We start from the raw sequence: 10,060 nt of genomic DNA on the forward strand, positions 1-10,060 counted from the left end.
CTGCAAAGGCATGGCCACACAGCAGAGCATGACCAGGCTGTGACAATTTGAATTGATCACTGCCCATCAGTAACTGCAATAACTGATCACCTGCATGCTCCAAGACCAACAAGCAGTGGCTAAAAATGCTTTTGGCTCAGTAACTAGACCATACAATCCCAAAACATACCTAAATGGGTTGAAAAAAATTCAGCTTTGAACTAGAGGAGTGTAGCACTGATGAATCCTGTCCTGGCAGAGAAATGAAAGGACCCGGGTGGATTGGGGCTTCATGTGATTTGAGTTCTGGGACATCTTGGCAAACACTGTTGGACAACAGTTTTTATAATAGTTTGTTAAACTGACAGAAAACTAACAAAAGAAGTCCAGTAAAACTGCATTTCTTTTCCCCCTTCCTTTGCACTGAAGTTTTGACAACTGCTGAAAATCTGAAGCTTGTCAGCTCTATGTACAGCTGACCTACTAGGAGTTTAGTCTCTAAACAAAAGAGGCCATCACATAAAAGTATATCTTTCCCTGACTTCACACAGAAAACAAAGAAGTGAAATTACAGTTTGCATGTTTTCAGTGCACAGTATGTTTTCCAAAAATTACTACAATTCTGAAGGAACTACAGTTTGACGGTTTGTGTTGCTTTAAATAGCAAAAGAAAACAAAAATCCCTTCTTTCTATAACCTATACCATTTAACCACAGAACTGTTAACCATTGCTGAAAGCACTGATACATTACAACTGGGGACAAGATGAAGGCTTAGTGCTTTAACCAAACAATAGCAGCTTTGCCTGTGGCTTTTCACCATTACATCGGATGCAAACTGCTTAGCCTGTTAAATAGATATACATTCTCTAAGCCAGCCAAGGAATTGTTCCTACAACTATGCATTGTCATATAATACATACACAAGATAAGGACATAGCTCATTTATTCCTGATGCCCAGCGACCTACTTATGGCACTTGGCTCTTGACTTAATCATAATCTCAAAGAGTTTTAAGTATTGACCAATCCTGCAGCATATGGGATGTACTGGTTTATCTGAAGCCTGATTACAAATGCAGAGGTGCCAAGCCCAAGCCTCCCATCAATCGGTCCTTCCTGTGATGACATGGTGATCTAAAAACCTTGATCTTTCTTCATCTCTCATGTGGTAGTGAGGGCTCTACAGCTGTCCTCAGTTGCTCAGAGACCCTTAAATCAAAATATGGCTGCTTTATGAAAACTGTTGTCTGCAGGCAACTCTTCACATTCACTCTGCAATCAATTTCCATGTTAAGCACAAAAACTGTTTCACTGTGGTACTCCAGTTAGGAAAAAACAGAACATGAGTCAAAACCTAGTACTGGCCCCTTAGAGAATTTGTGATTTTATTTTTTATGTTTTGGTATATAATCTGAGAGGGAAGGTCTGAAATGTGACTTAACCACAAGGGTCTCACAGAAAGTGAGCTCAGGAAGAGCTGTAACTTTCATTGCCATGTAGCCTGAACACACAATGTCTTTCCTTCCCCATGCCACTCTTGGAAGGGCATCTCCAAAGTCAGCTCCTCTCGCAGTGTGCCGCTTCCCTGGGCTGGCTGTGCCCAGGCAGAGCCTGGTGCTACTGAACAACCCGTGGCTGCTCCTGAGCTGAACCTGTCAGCTAAAACCAGCTCAGACAGGAAGAAGCACTGAACACCACCAGTGCTGTTGAGGAACCATGAGAGCTCAAAGAATCTCAGCTCCTCTCACCCTCCCATGGCACTAGGTTGGTTCCAATCACTAACTCAAATATATTCCCAGTAGAAATGGAAATCTACACAGAAAAGACAGACCAAAAATTGGTGGCCTGAGTATCTTCTCTTTTATCCTTGTGTTAAGCCAAGCCATCCTCCCCCTTCAGCTTCACTACTCCAGATTTTAAAGCTAGGCACAGGCTTATAGAATGAGTAGTGCCACCCTGACTGGGATGCTGCTTGACAACTTTAGGGCCTAGAAATCATTTTATACCATATTATAGCTCCTCCTCTACTGGTCTTCCTAGCTTAGCCTGTACAATACCATATTTAAGTAAAAGGTTTCTATTAACCCTGGGATTGTACAGCTCTGAATGACCACCAAGGCACACTGCTGTCCACGGCTCAACGATCACCAACAGTTCATGGCACCGAGACCCAGAAAACACAGGTGTGCAGAGTCCTAATCCAAAACCTTACTCTGACCAAAATCACATGTCAGCCCACCCTAGGGAGGATGACCAAGGTTTCCTCACCATGTTTTCCAAATAGCCCTGACTGCCCCCGCCCCCACCCCTTTTTCTACTCCTTATATTCATGTAACTGCTGTAACACAGCATCCTAGGGATGGGGAAAAAAGCAAACAAAAGACATTATAGCCAATTTGTATGGAAAATCAATTAAGTTCAGACATCTCATTAACCTTCTAACCTGTTTATCCCCCAGCTTTAATTTGTACTACCACTTGCAAATGGATTTGACACATTGGCCCACCATTTCCCTGGGAAGGTGCAACAAGCACGAACAGAGTCCTTGGATCCTGGAACACTCCATTTATCCAGGTCCTTCCCTTCCTCCTCCCTGCCATTCAATGCATGCTAAGAAGCACTGGAGGAAGAAAATAGGATACAGAAAATATGCAAGAGCTCTTTGAAAATTATGTAAACCCTGCAGTGGGCCTCCTTTTTACCTTCTGCTGCTTTAATTACCAGAAACTAAGCATAGCCTTGCCTACACCAAGAATGCCCATCCATGGCCACATTCAGCTGAGTCCCACAGTGGTGACAGAGCCACACTCACAGGAGTCTTTTCATGCCACACCTCACTTCCATGCATTCACAAGACTGAACCAAACAACATGCACTGAAAATAAGTTATAGGTGGCGTGTGGAGTTTTGTTTTTAATGTTATAGCACAAAGCCTAGGAAAGAGCCCTGATTTCTATAGCCGAGATGCATTCACAACCTTTAGTCTGGGGAGCTCTACAGCAATGTCACCTCACTAGCCAGAAAACACCCTAGCTTCAGCAAATACAAACCCAGCACCGTCACAGTGAACCACAGAAAAATGGTCACCTACATGTTAGGCCTCAGGAGTTCATTCACTCCTGTCATGTTCCTAAAATTATGCGATTCCAGGGCTTGTTAGCACACTGAAAGGTTTCTGGTACAATCCCCATCCTTTAGAAATAAGCATGTCAGCTTAGTCAATGTACTTAAGTCCACACTCTTAGTAAGGGTTTTGACGTGTTTAATACATCAGAATCAAGCTAAAAAGATCAAATCTGACATAGCTGCACCCATGAAAGTCCAAGGAAATCAGCAAGATGAATCTCTATACAAAATAGACCAGACCTTGAAATTCATGCAGCTGCAGACAATATAAATCTTTCCAAGACAAGCATTGCTAACTTCTGCAGAATAAGCTCTTAAAAAAAGACAGCTTCAGGAAAATAATTTAAAGAAAGCAGAGGACACCAGTGAAAATAGGTACATTTTTCTTCAAGTATGTTCCTGCCTCTGCATGAACCAGGCATAACTAAGCACTGCAGTCTTCCCCAGGCTGCAGACACAGCTCTCCAGTCAGTGCCCCTGCAGCTGCTCAAAGATTTCCCAAGTTATAGTCAAGTAAAAATTGATTGAAGACAACTATTTCACTGCAGCTATTGGGAATCCTGCGAAGTTGCAAGAATGAGCTCAGCTGCTCTTAGCCTCCTATTAGGCAAAACTCTAAATAAAGGCAGAGCTTAGAGAACACAATCCCCTAAAGGAAAAACCAACAAGTCCCCCAGACAGCAGCTACGCACGGCTCTGTTCCAGCAGAGACATGCAAACACTTTCAAATGGATCTCAGACTGAAAACCAATACGCTACAGAAGACGGGGACTGGACCCTTTTGGAGATGCTGTTCTAATAAGCCTCTAACCTGGCCTATCCCTAAATCTCATCCTCTGGCCACTACAGGCACTCTGAAACTTTTTTCCAGGAACAGTGTGTTCAACCTAACACTTTTTAGCTCCATTCAACAAAGTTACATTCATTTAGCCAAGGACCCACCTAGTCCCACATATAAAAAAAGAGGGATCAGGGAGGTCAAAGGTAAAGCATTATGTTATTTCACATCATGTCAATGACTGGGTTCGAAAGCCCAGTCTACAAGCATGCAGTCCTTACTATAATTTACACTGATGAAGTGGTGCATAGGCAACCAGAAATCTCATCCTTACCATGTGGCAGGTTCTAAGTGAAGTTTATTTCAATTTAGTTTGAACCCACACAAGGGCAGTTCGAGTCAAATTGAAACATGGCTGTTAAGAAAAAGGAGAATTTTCTCAGAATAGGTCTGGACTTAAAAACTCCATAGGGGAGTGGGAAAACGCGTGTCAGGGTATCATGTCGGCAGAGGAACCTGCGGCTAAGGAAGGGTGGAAGGAAGAGAGAGGCGAGAGGAAACCCACCGAGAACAATACGGGGAAAGGGACTATTCTCGGCGAGAGGGAGGATGCGAGGCCAAGCGGGGAGGCAAACAAGTGTAACAAAGGCAGAGGAAGCACCCTGGCCTTCCCCGGCGGGATGTATTTCTGTCCACAGCCCTGATGGCCCCGGTGCCGGGGACACACACGGCGCGGCTCCTTTCTCTCGGGCGAGGGCACGGTGACAACGCCGGTGGGTCCCCTCCTGCTCGGCAGAGTCAGTCCGGGTGGGAACGTCGCTCGGACCGACACCCCCCGCCCGGGGCCCAGAAACGGTCCCCGTGCTCTGGCAGGGAGCAAACACCCGTTATCGCCCCGAGCCGAGCGCAGCATCGCAGCGGGGCCGCTCCACGGGGAATTTCTGCTCTTTTCGTGGCGGTCCTTCGCTCCGCCAGACACCGAACTTCATCCAGGCGGGCTGCGGGGCGCGCAGGCAGAGACACGGGTGGGTGGGAGCCCCCCACGGCCGCTCCCGCGGGGTGTGGCCGCGCGTTTCCCCTCGCCACCACCCGCGCTGTCACGGCCGGGGGGACCCCCGCAGCCCCACGCACCCCCCGCTCCCTGTCCCCGCGGGAGCCCCGCGGCCGGGGCTGGTCGCGCCGTGTCCCCACGCTGCCGCATCCCCTCCGCCGCCCGGTTTGAACGACACACACACACACCCCCCCCGCCTCGGAGAACAATGCCGGCCCTTACCGTGGCGGGGGCTCCGCGGCGCGCAGCGGGCAGCCCGGGTGGCGGCCGCCCGCGGAGCGCTGGGGGCTGCCGGCGGAGCCCAGCCCGCCCCGCCCGGCCCCGCCGCCGCCTCTCCCCTCGCATCCACCCCCGCGGCGGCTGCCGGCTCCTCACCGCACGCCCGGCGGGGGCAGGGCTTAGCGGCGGCCGGGCCCCCCCTCCCTGCAGCGGGGCGGGAGGGGGAGCGCTGCCCCCGCCGGTGGTGGGGTGGGGGGCAGCTCCACCCCTGGCTGCGGAGACCCTGTTCGCCCCCCAAACCCCGTGGGGGTGGTGAGGAGGGGGACCGGCAGCCCCTCCGCCCCTCCCAGCAGCACCAGCCCCGCTGGCGATGGATGCCGGGGTCGCGTTCACATCCCTGCGTGGGTGCGTCTGCGGCCGCGATCTCACCCCGCACAAAGCGCCGCAGCCGCCGCCCCGCGCGGGAGAGGGGACACGGGCAAAGTTAGAGCATCCTCGGCCTCAACTTCAGCAAAAGCGGAGGGACGTGTCCAGCTCTTCCCCCCCCCCCCCCCCCCCCAAACAACTGTGGTCAACACCGGCAACTCCCCCGGACCTGCCGCGGTCCGTCGTCCGTCCGTCTCCCCGCCCCCCCCCGTCCCTTTGATTTACTCCCCACACCACAGGCAGAAGATGTGTGTGTGTCAGCTCCTCTTAGGTGATATATGGAGATTTCTACAGGGCAAGCATTTGCCTAAATCCGGCTATCTCTGTTCATCAGGGCCCTTTGTCATCCTTGCAATGTGAAACAGAACAATAAGGAGTTCAAGAATACCCGTGCTGGTATGTTACAAATGCCGGCTTCTAATTACCATATGGAAATGTGCTGTCTAAAGTACAGTCATGAATAGCGGTCTGGCTATTGTTTGGGGGTTGTCAGATAAACTGGAGGTGCTGGCAAACGATGTTAGAAGCCAGGCTTGCCGTCTGAAAGGAGCAGCACCATAGCAAGTCCTATATATTCCACAAAACAAATCACTGCAGCTACAACAGCACTTGTGAAGAAATTCACTCTAACACTTCGCAAAGGATCATGCTGTTATTTTTTCAGAAACTTCGAAATCTTTGTTCATTCATTTAACCAAAATTAAGAGGATCATAAGATCCTCCTAGGTAAATAGGATTTTTTTTTTTCCATAGAATTATATGAAATAATTGTTATTAGCGCCAGCAATACCAGGTCTTCCTATTTAACACATCTACAGAACCAAACTACCTGCTGCTTTTCTTAAAGCAGAGTAATAAACACAGCTTGACTCCCTTACATATTTTGCATACATCTCCATCTACCCCCGTGCGGGATGCCTTGGATATATTACACCCATGCCATTTCACCAATCATCTGTTCCTGTTCTCCTGGTACTCGGTGCATCACTCTAATGCTGTCCCTCCAGCTCATTCTCTTGCCTCTCCTCCCTCATTTCTGTTTATACCCAAGGGACCCACACCTGGGTTTTGCTGCCATCTGACTTTTCTGGGTTTTTCCTTCCTTCAGTTTCTCTGGGGTTGTGACTTGGGGACTGAGAAGCACCCCCAGGTGTTTTCCCTTACCAGGAAGGTGGCAACATTTGCCTCTTCTGCTCCAAGTTGCCACAAGTCAAGAGCAATGCAGTAACAACTCCAGGTCATTAGGTTTTGCACATCACCCTCCAAAACTTTCTTCTATATACTCTGCGTCTTGCAGATCCTTCCTGCCTGCTTCACTCACAGGACCTCACAAGTTTCCTGCACATTCATGTGATAGTTTATCTGCTCCCTAGAAATACCAAATAGATTTTAGCTACATGTACCACTATATCAGTAGTCTCATCCCTGCCTAATTTCCAGCTACCATCAACTGCCAACCCCCAGTGGGCTCTGTACTGCAGAAGATGAACAATCACTATGCAACCTCCTTAAAAAGACTGTTCTGTATCACAAGAAATTCTAACCCTACCTACTACTTCAACTGTTAAAATTCACCATACCCTCCTTCCTGCATGTAATACTTCATTAGGGGAAATTACACTGACAGATATTTTGATGTGATGTATACATACATTTGCCTTGCACAAATAATCCTAAATCAAAATCCAGAGACAGAGGAGTGAGCTTCCTTTGAGCAGGAAAGGTCAGCCAATATTTATAGTAGTCAAAATAAATTCTCTTTATCTGGTTTATAGCTGTATTATAATAAAATCAAAAGCTTGCAGAAAATAGTGCCGATGCACCTGAACCAAGTATGTACAGAAAATGAGTGATAGCATTGCATGACAGCAGAGAAGACCTTCTGATGTGATTGATGAAGGGATGCAGGGACTACTGATATCATCTACCTGGACTCACGCAAAGCATTAGATACTGCCCCGCACGACATCCTTGTCTCTAAATTGGAGACATGGATTTGATGGATGGACAACTCAGTGCATAAGGAATTGTCTGGATGGTCACACTCAAAGAGTTGTGGTCAACGGCTCGATGCCCAAGCAGAGAGCAGTGATGAGCGGCATTCCTCAGGGGTCGGTGTTGGGACTGGAGCTGTTTAACATCTTTGTTGGTGACACGGACAGCGGGATTGAGTGCACCCTCAGCAAGTTCCCCAATGACACCAAGCTGTGTGGTGCAGTCGACATGCTGGAGGGAAGGGATGTGCCATCCAGAGGGACCTGGACAGGCTGGAGAGGTGGGACCGTGTGAACCTCATGAACTTCAACAAGGCCAAGGGCAAGGTCCTGCCCATGGGTTGGGGCAATCCCAAGCACAAACACAGGCTGGGCCATGAGTGGATTGAGAGCAGCCCCAAGGAGAAGGACTTGGGGGTATCAGTGGATGGAAAACTGACCATGAGCCAGCAGTGTGTGCTCGCAGCCTAGATAGCCAACCATGTCCTGGGCTGCATCAAGAGAAGGCCAGCAGGTCGAGGGAGGGGATTCTCCCCCTCTGCTCTGCTCTAGTGAGACTCCCCCTGCCCTGCAGTGCTGTGTCCATCTCTGGGGGTACCAACATCAGAAGGACACGAACCTGCTCGAGCAGGTCCAGAGGAGGCCACAAGGACACTCAGGGGGCTGGAGCACCTCCCCTGTGAGGACAGGCTGAGAGAGTTGGGGGTGTTCAGCCTGGAGAAGAGAAGACTCCGGAGAGACCTTAGAGCAGCCTCCCAGTACTTAAAGGGGCTACAGGAAAGCTGGGGAGGGACTCTTGATCAGGGGGTGTAGGGATAGGACAAGGGGTAACAGTTTTAAACTTAAAGAGGGCAGATTTAAGTTAGATGTAAGGAAGAAATTCTTCCCTGTGAGGGTGGTGAGACACTGGCACAGGTTGCCCAGAGAAGCTGTGGCTGCCCCCTCCCTGGAAGGGTTCAAGGCCAGGTTGGACAGGGCTTTGAGCAACCTGGTCAAGTGGAAGGTGTCCCTGCCTGGGGCAGGGGGATTGGAGCTAGATGATCTTTAAGGTCCCTTCCAACCCAAACCATTCTGTGATTCTATGAAAATTCTTCAGCCAAGTACCCTCTGCTGGCTTTGTACTTGACCCTGAGATACCAACCTACACCAGGACCCTGCTGTGGTAAGTGTCTGACAAACTGTCAAGTTCTCTTGCCCTCAAGAGTAGAGAGACCAGACAAATGAAGCACAGTGTGAGGAACCTGAACATGTGCTTTGCCTTGGGTGTCACAGCAAGCCACAGATAATTTCTCCAGCTTTCAACCAAGCTAGCTCAGACTACGTGTCTCACATTAAGGTGCCTCAGGTTTGGTGAGAAATTCCACTTCTAGTCCATGATGGGGAACAGAACTCAAAGTAGGACTTAACAATTGAAGTCCTTTTGCCTTCCTTGGCCACCAGCTATTTACACAATTCAAAACTTTAGAGATTAAATGCATTGCAGCACAATTAGTCAACATATCTAGTTCCTGAAGGTTTGGCAGGCTGAAACAAAAGCCCTGCATTCCTAGCCCCGAAACATTATTTTTGGATATCAACTTCTTAAGTAAATATTTAAAGCCTATGGACATGAGGGTCAGATTGGGTTAAAGATACCTTGGGAAAAGTGGCTGAATTTATGCTACTTTTCTTATGTGAAAGGTAGACCCCAGCACTGACCATAGCTCTTTGCAAAATCCCTTTATAGCAAGGGAGGAATATTAATGTTTAAAAAGGTACTTTGCTTCTCTGCTGAGATCTACCACTGATGTTAATCCATACAAACTGCCAGAGTGGGTATCATTTATTATTTAGAATGAACAGTGCAATGCTAGGCTAAATGGACAGCTAGTCTAATCCATTGCAACATTCTTCTGGGAGACCCCAATAAAGACAAGCTGTTTATGTAGCTTGGCACTGACATATACAGATCCTAAAATGAGCATCACCTGAGTGATGGTGAGGCACAGACTTGCTGCGTTTCATTCCCTCTGCACAGCCAATATTCACCCAGGTACTCTAGCAGTAGGTATCCAGCTTTCTGGGGGTTTTGGGGGAAGAGTTACTGTTTAGGCAAAAAACTTTTTTCAGGTTCTTCTGGAACTGGAAAAAATTATCACTCTAGCAATAAACCACTTTATGACTGGAGGTTCCTTCCTTGCAGCCCAACTGGAAAACCAAACCAGAATATAGTCTCATGCAAAGTCAGCCAGCTCAGCTCAAAATGCTTTTGTAGCTGATTTCAGCTAAGTTGCCTGGTTTTGTCCTAAAGCTGAGACAAGCACTCACATGCTAGAGCTGTGTACCTGCAGAGGAGCACAAACCTTCAGAAAAGAATGATAGCAAACAGCTTGGAAGTGATCCATATTAATTTTGCAAGTGGTAGAGTTTCAAATATGTGCATAGACCTTCACAGTATGAGCACACAGTATGTTAGAAACAATCCAAGGTAGACTATAGTCAACTCC

Source organism: Strix aluco, chromosome 11 (assembly GCF_031877795.1).
Source record: "Strix aluco isolate bStrAlu1 chromosome 11, bStrAlu1.hap1, whole genome shotgun sequence".
In the NCBI taxonomy this organism is placed as follows: Eukaryota; Metazoa; Chordata; class Aves; order Strigiformes; family Strigidae; genus Strix; species Strix aluco.